Source organism: Lygodium microphyllum, chromosome 29 (genome assembly GCF_053477565.2).
Source record: "Lygodium microphyllum isolate KBCC chromosome 29, Lygodium_microphyllum_v1.1.10, whole genome shotgun sequence".
NCBI classification, from domain to species: Eukaryota; Viridiplantae; Streptophyta; class Polypodiopsida; order Schizaeales; family Lygodiaceae; genus Lygodium; species Lygodium microphyllum.
Genome location: NC_141163.1, coordinates 43,501,076 through 43,512,567, shown reverse-complemented (window position 1 = coordinate 43,512,567; position 11,492 = coordinate 43,501,076). Strand labels below are relative to the sequence as shown.

Here is an 11,492-nt window from a genome sequence, read left to right as displayed (position 1 = left end):
GAAATAGAAAACTCATTTTTGATGTATTTTGATGGATCATATCGTAAGGCACACCAAGCATCTTTAGGAGGAATAGTGGTTTATGATCCTCAAGGAATGTTAATAAAGAAAGAAACAATTAAACTTGAGGCAACAAGTAATAATGAAGCTGAGTATGCAACCTTACAAGCAGCCATTATGCTTTGTCGAAGAATGGGCATTTGAAGGTTGAGAATTAGAGGTGGTGCTTTACTATTAGTAAAGCAAATACTCGAAGTTTGGAAGATCAAAAATCCCAAATTGAAGAGGTTGTGTAATATAATTCGAAGAGATTTAAAGCAATTTGAAGCTTGGAGTTTGAAACATATCTCCAAGGAAGAAAATCAGGAAGCTCATAATGCAGCCCAATTAGCAATTTGTCAAGTGTTTGTAATGAAAGTAGATCTTCCTCTTTATAGGGGAAGAAAACCTCTTGACTTGGAAGAAGAATTTTTGCAGAAAAGTACCTTCTAGCATTCAAAAAAACAAAAAATATGGGTTTTTAAGAAGAGCTGGAAGATATAAATTGGTGAACAATGTTCTTTATGCTAAAGGAGTGGATTTAATTTTAAGAAGAGTACCCTGGAAAGAAGAAATATATCACATTTTAGAAACAAATCATGAGGGGGCATGTGGGGGACATTATTCTTACAAAATAACTTTACAAAAGATTTTAACTGAAGCATATATGTGGCCAAATGTTCAAAAAGATGTTAATCATTGGTACAAATCCTGTCATGAATGTCAAAGAATGAGTAAGAGAATATTGAAACTTGAAACAAGAAAAACAATTCTTGCATATGACATTTTTGAAAAATGGGAAATTGATGCAATTGGTCCATTACCATATACTTCATGAGGAAAAATATATATTTTGACAACAGTTGATTATCTTTCTCGATGGGCAAAAGCTAAGGCTGTAAAAAACATCAGATCCATAGATGTGGGAAAATTTATTTATGAAGATATATGCTGTAAATTTGGAACACCTCTAGAGATTTTGTCACATAGAGGACCAGGTTTTAAGGGAGAATTAGTAGACTATCTTTGTGAGAAAATGAAAATAAAAAAAAGATTTGCTTCACCATACTATTCTCAATGTAATGGTCTCAACGAGCGATTTAACGGGGAGTTAATAAGAATGCTGTCTAAAATGACAAAGGATTGTCCACAAACATGGGATATTGGATTGCCAAGTGCTTTGTGGGCTTATCAATTAGCAAGAAAAGAAAGTACAAGCTATTTTCCCTTTAAATTGGTTTATGGAAAGGAAGCCTTATTACCTATAGAGATAGAAATACCGGCTTTAAGGATGATTGAAAAGTTGACTAAAGGAAAGGAAAAAATTTATTTCACAAAAAGGTTGATACAATTACAAGAAGCACAATTAAACAGACAGGAAGTGTGTGATCAATACGAGAAAAGTCAAGAAATTTTTTTACAAGAGATTAATAAAAATATACAAAATAAAAATATAAAAAAAGAGGATTTAGTTTTGAGATACAATAGTAAATTGGATCATACGTTTCAAAAGAAATTCCAAACAAAGTGGGAAGGACCATTCAGGGTTTCTAAAGTTTTTAAAAATGGAACTTATGCATTAGAAAATTTGGATGGGAAGGCACATAAGAAAATGATAAATGGATATAGATTAAAGAAATACATATCAAGGTTAATGAAAATACAAATAGAGGAGTGGTCAGAACGACAATTTCAGCAAAAGAATGAGGAAACTGAATGAATGATAGATATTGCATCGTTTATAAAAGCAACTGCTGCACATGAATGTTTGCAGACTAGGGGGAGGGCTAAATATGCCAAGTGTTTTTCTGAAAATTGAAAACCCCTAGTCAAATTGTAGTTAGGTTTGATTTTTGCTAGCTTAGTTGTTTGTGTGACAGTTTGTTTTGTTGTTTCGTAGTTGGATTTCTTGTGTTTGTTTTAGCCTAGGATTTGCTTTTGTCATTTTGTTTGAATTATTGAGTGTGGAACTTGATAGCCTTGGTCGAGCTTGGTATTTTTTTGAGTTGGATGAAGCTTGTGTTTGTCAATAGCTACCGAACATTTTGGACAAGGTATGTTTTCTTGTCAAGACTTTTGCACATCACACGAGATAATGGGTTCACGAGTACTTCACGTTGCACTTGTTGATGCACTGCACTCGGGGGTCGTCTCCTATTCTTATCAAATACTTCCATGCCATGGGTTGGGATTATGCACATTTTACACCATCATTGAGCACTAGCACGGCATGAGGTCCACTGCAACTATATGTAGTAAATTTTAGATGCACGCGCACATGAGAGAGCACCTATCATTGAGCATGCACATTTCTTACACGTACAATTTGGGATGTTCATTACAAAGTTAGGAACCTCTGGTTGAGAGTGTAAGGTGGTTGGGTGAGTTAGAGGGTCGTGAAGGACGCCATCAATTGTGAGAAGGGTTGTTCATATTTGGTCAACATCTTGAGGACCACCATTTTCTAGAGTGATTGTGAGATTTTGGATGGGTGGAGCCGAGTATATCATATCTTTTTTATGAGATTTGAGAGGTGAGGATAAGGAATTTTAAATTAATAAGGAATTCTGTTTGCATTTTTCATGACACACAATCACATCTAGATAGGCTAGGCATGATTCTTCAATGCATACATTATTTTGTGTGTAGCATGGATTGATTGATTGCATATCATAGATCAATTGCATGTTTTCTTAAATCATGTATGGTTGTGCACGAAGTTCCTTTCCGAATCATATTTCTGCTAGGGCACATTACATGAAAATAAAAAGAATGGTTTCGCTCCTAGCATTCAAAAGGATGCAGGTGCTCAGATTGAAGGAGGAATTTTGGGCAGGGGCCTATTTAATAAGTGGGATCTCTCTACAAGCTCGCATGTTGGGAGGATTTGAAAGGGATAAATTTGCAAAGTTGTAGGAGCTTCACGATGCTAGGATTTTACTATTTGATCAGAAAACCGTTGAAAATCCTGGGGAAAACTTGAAAACTAGCAAGAGGGCAATGAAGGAAATGGAAGCAGTTTCAATAGCAGTGTAACCGAACAACATGCTATTCTTGAAACTGATTCAAGAGACAGTCATGATAAGCCCAGAAAAAAAAAAAAGATACGCAAGTAGAGAACGGGACAGCAAAGCATTTCAAATCCAAGATGTCTTTAGGGTTGATCCCGATAATGGAGCTAAGGAGTTGCCAACATTGATTGATGGAAAGGATAATATCTTTGTTATGTCCAACTGCAAGTCAAAATATCTTGTGCTTCAACTTTATTTAAGGTTTATTTCAGACATGGTGGTGGTGACAGTCTCAGCAACTATGGGGGGGATAATTTTTTCCTTTCTTGGCCAGCCAGTCATCATCACTGGCTATCCTTTAGCTGGATCGGCAATCGGACCTGGTGGTTTGAGCTTTGTTAGTGAGCTTGTTCAAGTAGAGACAGTGGCTCAATTTGGTGTGGTATTCCTCCTGTTTACTTGGGGTTTAGAATTCTCAGCAAGCAAGCTTAGGGTTGTGCGATCTGTAGCAATCTTTGCGGGCCTCATACCATGGTGAAAGTGAAGATGAATGGCAAAGAGATGAAACTTATCAATGTAGAAAGACACGAAACAAAGCTTTATTCAAGGCAAAGAAAGAAAGGCGGTCCACATCTTTCAAATCTGATGTTAGAGAAGAACATGTTCCCAAAGACAGACCATATCTCTTCAATGCGCTAGATCGAATGTCAAGTGGTGTCATACATGGCCAAACCCAAAGATTGGAGGAGCTTGCCTTGAAGCAGTCCCGACAGTTGATTCCGGTGACTCCAACTTTACCTAAGACAATGAGTTTGGTGGACAAGAACAAATCTAAGTCTTTGTGGCCAGCTGATTCAGGGGTGAAAATTCCCATCAGGTCCAGTTAGTTGACAAGCTCTATTCAGATGAATTCTTCTCACCGACCTCTTATCCCTGCTAGACCAGATACTCCTAAAACTCCCCAAGGGAAGCTACTATTTTGGAAGTCTAATAAAGATGGTGTAACAGTTTCAGTAACCCAAAGAACTGATCGGAGCAATGGTTCTCAAGTAAGTTCACATGGAGTTGCAAATGCTAACACACAGGCAACAAACGCTATGGGAACATGAAGCTAGGGTCAATGTAGAAACTTACAAGATCGAAGACAACCAGGAGCAAGTGCTTCACATGTTGCAGCTGGAGTGAGATTAAAAGATATTGCAGAAGATAAATGGATTTCTGTACAAGCCCAAAACAGAAGTGATTTTCAATGCCCTTAGAAAAAAAGCAGCCACTAATCGGAATGCTTCCTTGAGTGCCAATGAAGCTGACTCATCAATTCAGACAAAGGAAGATTCAGTGAGCATAAGTTTTGGAACTGAAACTGTAATACATGATGAGGCTACTTCTGACCTATGCCATGGCTCTGATGTGAAAGAAAATGGAAGAACACAGGCTGCTCTCTCTAGCCAGATCTCAATTGTGATCCACAGTAACGGTGATTTAAATGACAATCCAGTGAATGGGTCTATGATGAACGAAACTGTTGGTTCATGGAAGGGGTCTTTGGATGGTGAATGCTCACAGGAGATTAGTACAGGTGTTGCTTTACCTGTAGACTCGGAGGAAGAGGAAGCAGCTTTTATGCAGTCTCTTGGCTGGGAAGAGAACACTGAAGGTAGTGAGATGAAAGAAGAGGAAATAAATGCCTTTTACCAAATGAGAGAGAGAGGGAGAGTGTGTGTGTGTGTTCGTGTATCATTTAGCTATGGTGTCTCCCCAGCAGCTCGATTGGTGGAGCACTTACAGCGTTACGGAGGCCGCCTTGTCTGTGCTAGTGTTGTGCGTATGTGAGTCAGAGTTTTAGTTCCCGAAGACTGCTGTTCTGATAGCCTTTCGGCTTCATGTGTGTGGTTGCCGTGGCAAGTCCGCCGGCTTGAGAGAGAGAGAGAGACAAAGGTGAAGGAGCAAGAAGAAGATAGTGAAGAAGATGGATGGCGGACTGAGGAGTGAGAAAGCTGTTGCAATTCGAGAAGGAGAATTGCAAAGCTGCAAAGCGAAAGCCGGACACAGACGCTAAAGTAGAAGCAATAGCAGACGATATCGCAGGCTGAATCGGAACCTGAAGGAGTAGCAGAAGAGCAGAACATTAAGTCGGTGAATAAAATGGAGGAAGATGAGATAGGACTACGATTATGCTGATGGGAATAATCAATTTCCTCTGTCAGACATTGGAGAGGAGAAACACGAAAGCAAAATGGCTATAAAAACACGCAAAGAGCCAGCAAGGAAAGCATATTGATGAACCATCTCACGAGCCAAATAACGCGTCAAGAAAAGCATGAAGTTTTAATAGCCTTTAAGGCTATTTTTTAATGCTTAAGTTTTTGAAGCTTTAAAAAGTGTGCCTTAGCGTGTAAACGTTTAACCTTAAGAGAAGAAAGGCTTAAAAAGCCTTCACCTTATTAAAAGCCTAAGGCTTTTTGGAAAAGCAAAAGCTTATTCAACGTAAGGGAGGATGTTAAAAACTATAAAAGGAGAGGAGAGGAGAGAGTTAAGGGCCCCCTTCCCTTGTATTTTCTTGTCATCTTGTGAGAGATGTGAGAGGAGGGTCGCATGTGAGATATTTTTTTTGGATGTGCTATTGTCGAAGAGGAAGAAGTTAAACTTTGTGTTGTCAAGCTTCGGATCAAGGCTATTAAGGTATGAGAATATAGTTTACTTGGTTGTTGTCAAAATTTTTGATACTTTCATTGTGAGTTGTTTTGTGTGGTTTGTGGGTTTCGTCGAATATTTTCATTTTTCAAGTTGTGTTGTGCATTCGACAAAGTCAATTACCCTAACTGGCACTCCTTAATATTTCATTATCGGGTTGTGAGTGAGGCTTGTTCTCGATCACCGCTCGCGTAACAACATACTACCCAAGAGAGAGAGTGGAAGAATGGGAGAGCTTCTTACCCGTTGCTTGCTTGCTCGACTTTGCTTTTTCTCCTTCACTTTAGCATTCGAAATTAGCCTCTCTCAGTGGTGTGGCTATGATACTATGTCAAGAATCGGGTGATGGGGGAATTTACTTGAGTTTCTGCGCCAAACACACATTGTATACACAAGAGGAAGCTCACTCATGAACACAAGAAGAGAGATGGAGGCCAAAACGTTTTCTTGCTAGTTTCTTCTTCTTCTTCCACACACTATACAATGTACACAAAGTATAGATTAGATACAACATAAAGGAAAATGGCCTTCTAAGTCAAACAGTGCATAACTGACTACACTAATCAACTGGCATTACATCTTTGCCAGCTGTAGGTAGGTGTAACAAACTAAATATAGTAAGTGATAAGTCAGTGGCCATGTGAGTATCATAATGACCACCAACGTGCTAAGTGTAGACGTGTTGACTTATCTAGCTAGGCGGTCCATCATCAATGTCCGCACGTGTTGAGCTTGCCATCTCAACGAGATTTGGTATTTAATGGTAATTTAATGCCAATCGAAGAGCTAAATATATAAGACTCAAGAACAGTTGGGAGATGGATTTACCCAGCCAATTTAATTGTTGGTTGATCAAACTAAATTTTTGGGAACTAAAATAATTATTAAATTCATTTTCAAAATTTTAACACTAAAAATAACTCAATAATGCTGATAATGTTGAAAGTTTGAGTTTCAAAGGCTACCGCTTGGCAAAACTTATCAATTCAATTAGAAAAGACATTTCTAAGGCTAGGGTGGAGTGAAAGAGTGGGTCATTCGAGTCTTAAGCACTAAGAGAGACATAGAGAAGGTTGTTATAGCTGCTGCAACAATTGACAGGCTATTCCATGTAGCAAGAGACCCTCCTGATGACATGTCTTGAAGAGACTAGAGTAGTAAGGTGATAGTAGTTTGAGGACTATTTTAGCCAAAAAAACATCATATTTGGTGTGTTCGATCAATGGAGACAGCTTTCATGGTTGTGTAGATAGTGCAATGGTTAGTTTCTTCCATTTTCTTGCAATGAGTCTAAATTTTCTCTCTATTCACCATCCTATCCAAAGATCTCAGCATTCTAATCCATGGAGGCTAAAAATGGTTACTTCTAATCGTTGATACAAAGATGGCATTGTGCTACTTTTTAATGATGTTTTCTAGCTGGGTGGCTAATGGTGAGGTGGTTGGGCTCTCTCTTCCTTCTACAAAAAAATTATTTGGGCAAGCTTTGGTTGATGATGCCCTTATATTCATAAATGTGACTATGAAAATATCGGTAGAGCAAATAGAAACAAGGACTCTTTCTTCTACACAACAACTACCTGGGCAAGCTCTAGCTAATGATGCCTTTATGTTCTTAAAGAATAATTGTGATAATATCAGTAGAGAAAATAGAAACATGGGATTTGTTTGCCCTTTATTTGGGCATATTAATGCATCCAAATCCGCTCTTAGTAGCTGTACAAAAAGCAATCTTAGGCCTTAAGTTGGCAAGGTTATGTGGTTCCAAAAGGCACAGTTTGTAGACATTTGAGTTACCCTTTGGGGATTAATGTGTTCGCAAAGAAAATACTTGATTGGATTTCCACATGCATTACTAATAAGTTTGAATATTGGGAATTGTAAGCTTGGCCTTTGAAAATATGCTTGAAAGTAGTTTAGACTATTATGGTGCCAATGCTTTCATACTGTTCACCAGTGCTTCCTTGGTCAAATTCTCATATGTCACACATCACTTAGCCTATGTGGTTCTTGCATTGGAAGAAGGATTATAAATAGTTGGGCATTTCTTGGATCACTTCAATGGGTTTTTCATGTTTCCAAAGGCTATCAACATTTATGGGACATCATTTCAATAATCCTATGTGCTTTGTAGCTTGTTTCTTCTTTGAAGCGAGATGCATGTTCACAAGATTTGATGCTTAATGATTTGTTGTGTTTGGGCAAAACATTGGTCAATCAAATATACCAATTTCTTTTCAAGAGAAGGATCAGCTAGCGTACAAGGCCAACCACACTTGGGTCTTCATAAAGGCAACATTGGTGGAAATCTTTAGTGATGGTGGGTTGGCTTAATACAAAGTCTTTATCAAACAAATTTTGGTTTATTCTCTACCCCTTGCCTCCACACTCTCCAAATGTGGCATCTCAAATTTTGCTGCTTCTTTGAAGGAACTTCTCATCATTCCTTTCTATTTTTTTTTGTGGCAAGGAAAGTTTTGTCTCTCATGTCTGCTATTTGGTCTCATGTTGTAGGTTGGTTGATGCCTCCAAAAAACTAGCCCTTTGGATAGCCCAACTTCTCAAATCTTTAGGAGCCACATGTGAATGTTCTCTTCAACTCGTTTTGTTTCACCAACCTTTATGGGGGAAAAGAGATAGCTTAAGGTTTTCAGGAACCTAAAAGTTTAGAAGATTTGAAGTCTACTAAATATGTTGAACCTTTTGATGTTCCAAAACCTCCTAAATTCCAATGAAGTGCTTGCACCACCTAAACTTCCTACAGTTTCTACATCTTAACATGTTAATCCTTTGCATGCGCATCCCTGATTTGGTGTTGTTAATTGCTCCCATTGGCTGCCAACTTGTTGCATTTTCTTGTTGGAGAGAAATCCGTTTCATTACACACAAGATGTGGCATATGTAGGTATTCATACTTAAAAAATAGATTTGAAAGAGAAAACAATTGCTAAAGAAGGAAAAAGAAAGTCTAACTTTCTAGAGGTGAAAGAGTTGAGCCCATGGCATGTTCCAGAATTCCACAGATTCATACATTTTCTTTTAACCATATTATGTTGTCAAATTTTTCTACCATTGACCATTACTTTATTAATATATACCAAGTTGTATTGCATGTAAAATTCTATCTGGTAACTAGATTTGATAAAAACTTGTCTCTTGCCATTTCTTAACATTTAAGAAACCATTTTATACATATGAAACCTCATGATTCTGAAACTCCTAGCTACATTGCAAGTATCACACATTCGTGTCTTTTCATTAGGAAAGGGTTTCACAATATTTTTCTTACTCTCTACTACATCTTTGAGCTTTTCCAAGTGATGTCCACACTACTATATTTCAGCACATAGAAGATGCCATCAACTACTATTTTCTCCATTTTTTGCTTTTCCAAACATGGATTTATATGAGGAATCTTCTTTTATCTTTGTCTCCAAATCTTCTTCTTTGAAATCAAAGAGTTTCCTCACCTATCTCTTTGAGCACGAGATATTCTCATCCTTGTCTTACACAATCAAGTTGCAGACTTAAAGTTGAATGGTACCAACTATTCTCTCTAAAAACCTAAACATCAAGGCCATCATTGAGAGCATATAAATGTTAAGAAGTCTAAACAAGGAACCTACCAAATCAGAAGTCAAAACTTTATATCCAATAATGGCTTTCATAGTGACCACCTGCTATAGATGGTTGCAAATCATTCCATGTTAACTCTAATTTCATGTATCATCATCTTGTGTTTGTGTGAGCTATGGTAGGTAGCTTATAGCATCATCTACAAATTGCACTCACTAGCTGGGGCTTCACTAGTGCAATAAGCCTTTAGTCTAAGATGAAGGCTAACAGCTGAGAAGTACATTTGCAAAGAGCAAGCAGGGATGCGTTCAGATTGATTACTTTTTTTCTAATTAAAAACTTGGATAAATATACTATCTAGAAGAAATCTATAAAGAAGTACATGTGCTTAATAGTCTATCTAGAGCTAACTCAAAGTCACCAAACAATCATTTATACAAGCCTTTCAAGGCAGCCTAGGGAGGTAAAAGGGACAGAAGCCATGGAGGAGGAATATACTGCCAACTAGTGTTGCCAGCTTACATTGTGAAAAACAAGTCATGCTGCCCCACATGAGTAAGAAGTGATGCTAGAGCTCCTAATGGACTTGGGAATCACCCTACAACTAGTACCTGTGGCCACGAAGTGAATAGATGATGGATGTGTAGCACTTTGCCAAGAACATGTATAGGAAGAGGCACTCATTCACAAATATCAACTGATAGTTTTCCTTCCCAATGTTCCACCTTGTGAGGCTTCCAATAATCTCCCACACCTTTGAGTGCTCCATTGTGGGCTCTAGCTCAGACCATAGCAGGCCGTAGTTGAGCAGATGAAAATGAAGAAGAAGAATCTCTATTACTACTTTGTGAATTTCTGTAAAGCTTTTGACATAGTTCCATAGGATAGATTGCTACAAAGGTTGTAGAAATTGAAGATCCTATTAGACACAATGGGCTTTGTATGCATTGTATGAGAGAGAGATTCCCAAGAGGACTATTATACATGGTCTCTAGCAGCATAGGTGTGAAGCAAGGATGTTCTCTCTCCACCACTCTTTGGATTCTCTATTGATGTGATAGAGGGCCACATTAGAGGAGGAGGAGATGGGGTGAATATAGCAAGTACATTGGTATCCATTTTGCTTTATGCTAGTGACATTGTTTCGGACTCGGAGTTATAGAAGGGTCTACATTGGCATATACATGTCCGTCAAGACTTCTGCACACAACTTGGATTGATAGTGAGTCTTGGGAAAACTGAGGTTGGTTTTACATAGATCCATCATTGGAGAAGGTAGTCTTCACCCAAGGACCTAGATGTTGAGCTTTAAAAAAAGTACAAACAAATTAGTTCTTTAGAACAACCCCAAAACATGTAAATTACCAAAAATTTCATTAAATGGTGTGTGGTGCTAGAGATTTTTTGTGTCCCATAAGCAAGACCCTAATTTGGGATGATCCTTCTACGTCTATAAATAGATAAACTACACACCATTCATCCTATTCAAGTCCTACAAGTTTCGGCTATCAGCATTGTTCTACTAATTTGTCTAGCCCCCAATGGCTACTATTAGATTATCTATAGCTGTCACCTAGTCTCGCACTACTGTTGATAATAAACTGTGATCATCTTTAGGTAGTTATAGTGCAATGTTTACTAGTTCCAACCCTAAACACTACTATGTTCTAGTTTCCAATCTACTACCCTTCCATTTTGAGCGTCAACCTAATTTTCATTTGCATTAAGAAGGACATTTTGTGTTTGAGGCACTTTTCTTCATACATATTCTTATTGCTTGACCTATGGTTGTGTTTTATGTTTGCAAGGGTACACAAATCCCGATAAGGCAAGAGATCCTAATACCTAGCATTCCCATCACAGCTATATCTTTCCTTGGGTATGGCTCCCATTTCTTAGGCTAGTTGTGAGCAAGATATGGTGGTGACTTCCATGGCCAAGATTGAGTATAGGCTCTCTTTGATGGTACCATGGAGGCCATCTACTTGAGGAGTCAGTAGTGATGCTTCAATGCTCATGTGCTACACCGAATGTACTTTACTATGACGAGCAAAGTGTGATTGCAAGATGAATGCACATAGATGCATGTTTACAAGAAAAAAATGCCAATGCACTAGATTTATGCAAAGAAAAATACAAGTGGGATCATGCTAATGCAAATTGTAATGCAAT

The 11,492-nt window shown here is 38.0% G+C and overlaps 1 pseudogene; it reads left to right on the top strand.

The window, feature by feature from the left end:
• Positions 1-3,372: 3,372 nt before the first annotated feature.
• Positions 3,373-5,506, top strand: LOC148010563 (uncharacterized; annotated as a pseudogene).
• The last annotated feature ends 5,986 nt before the right edge of the window (positions 5,507-11,492 follow it).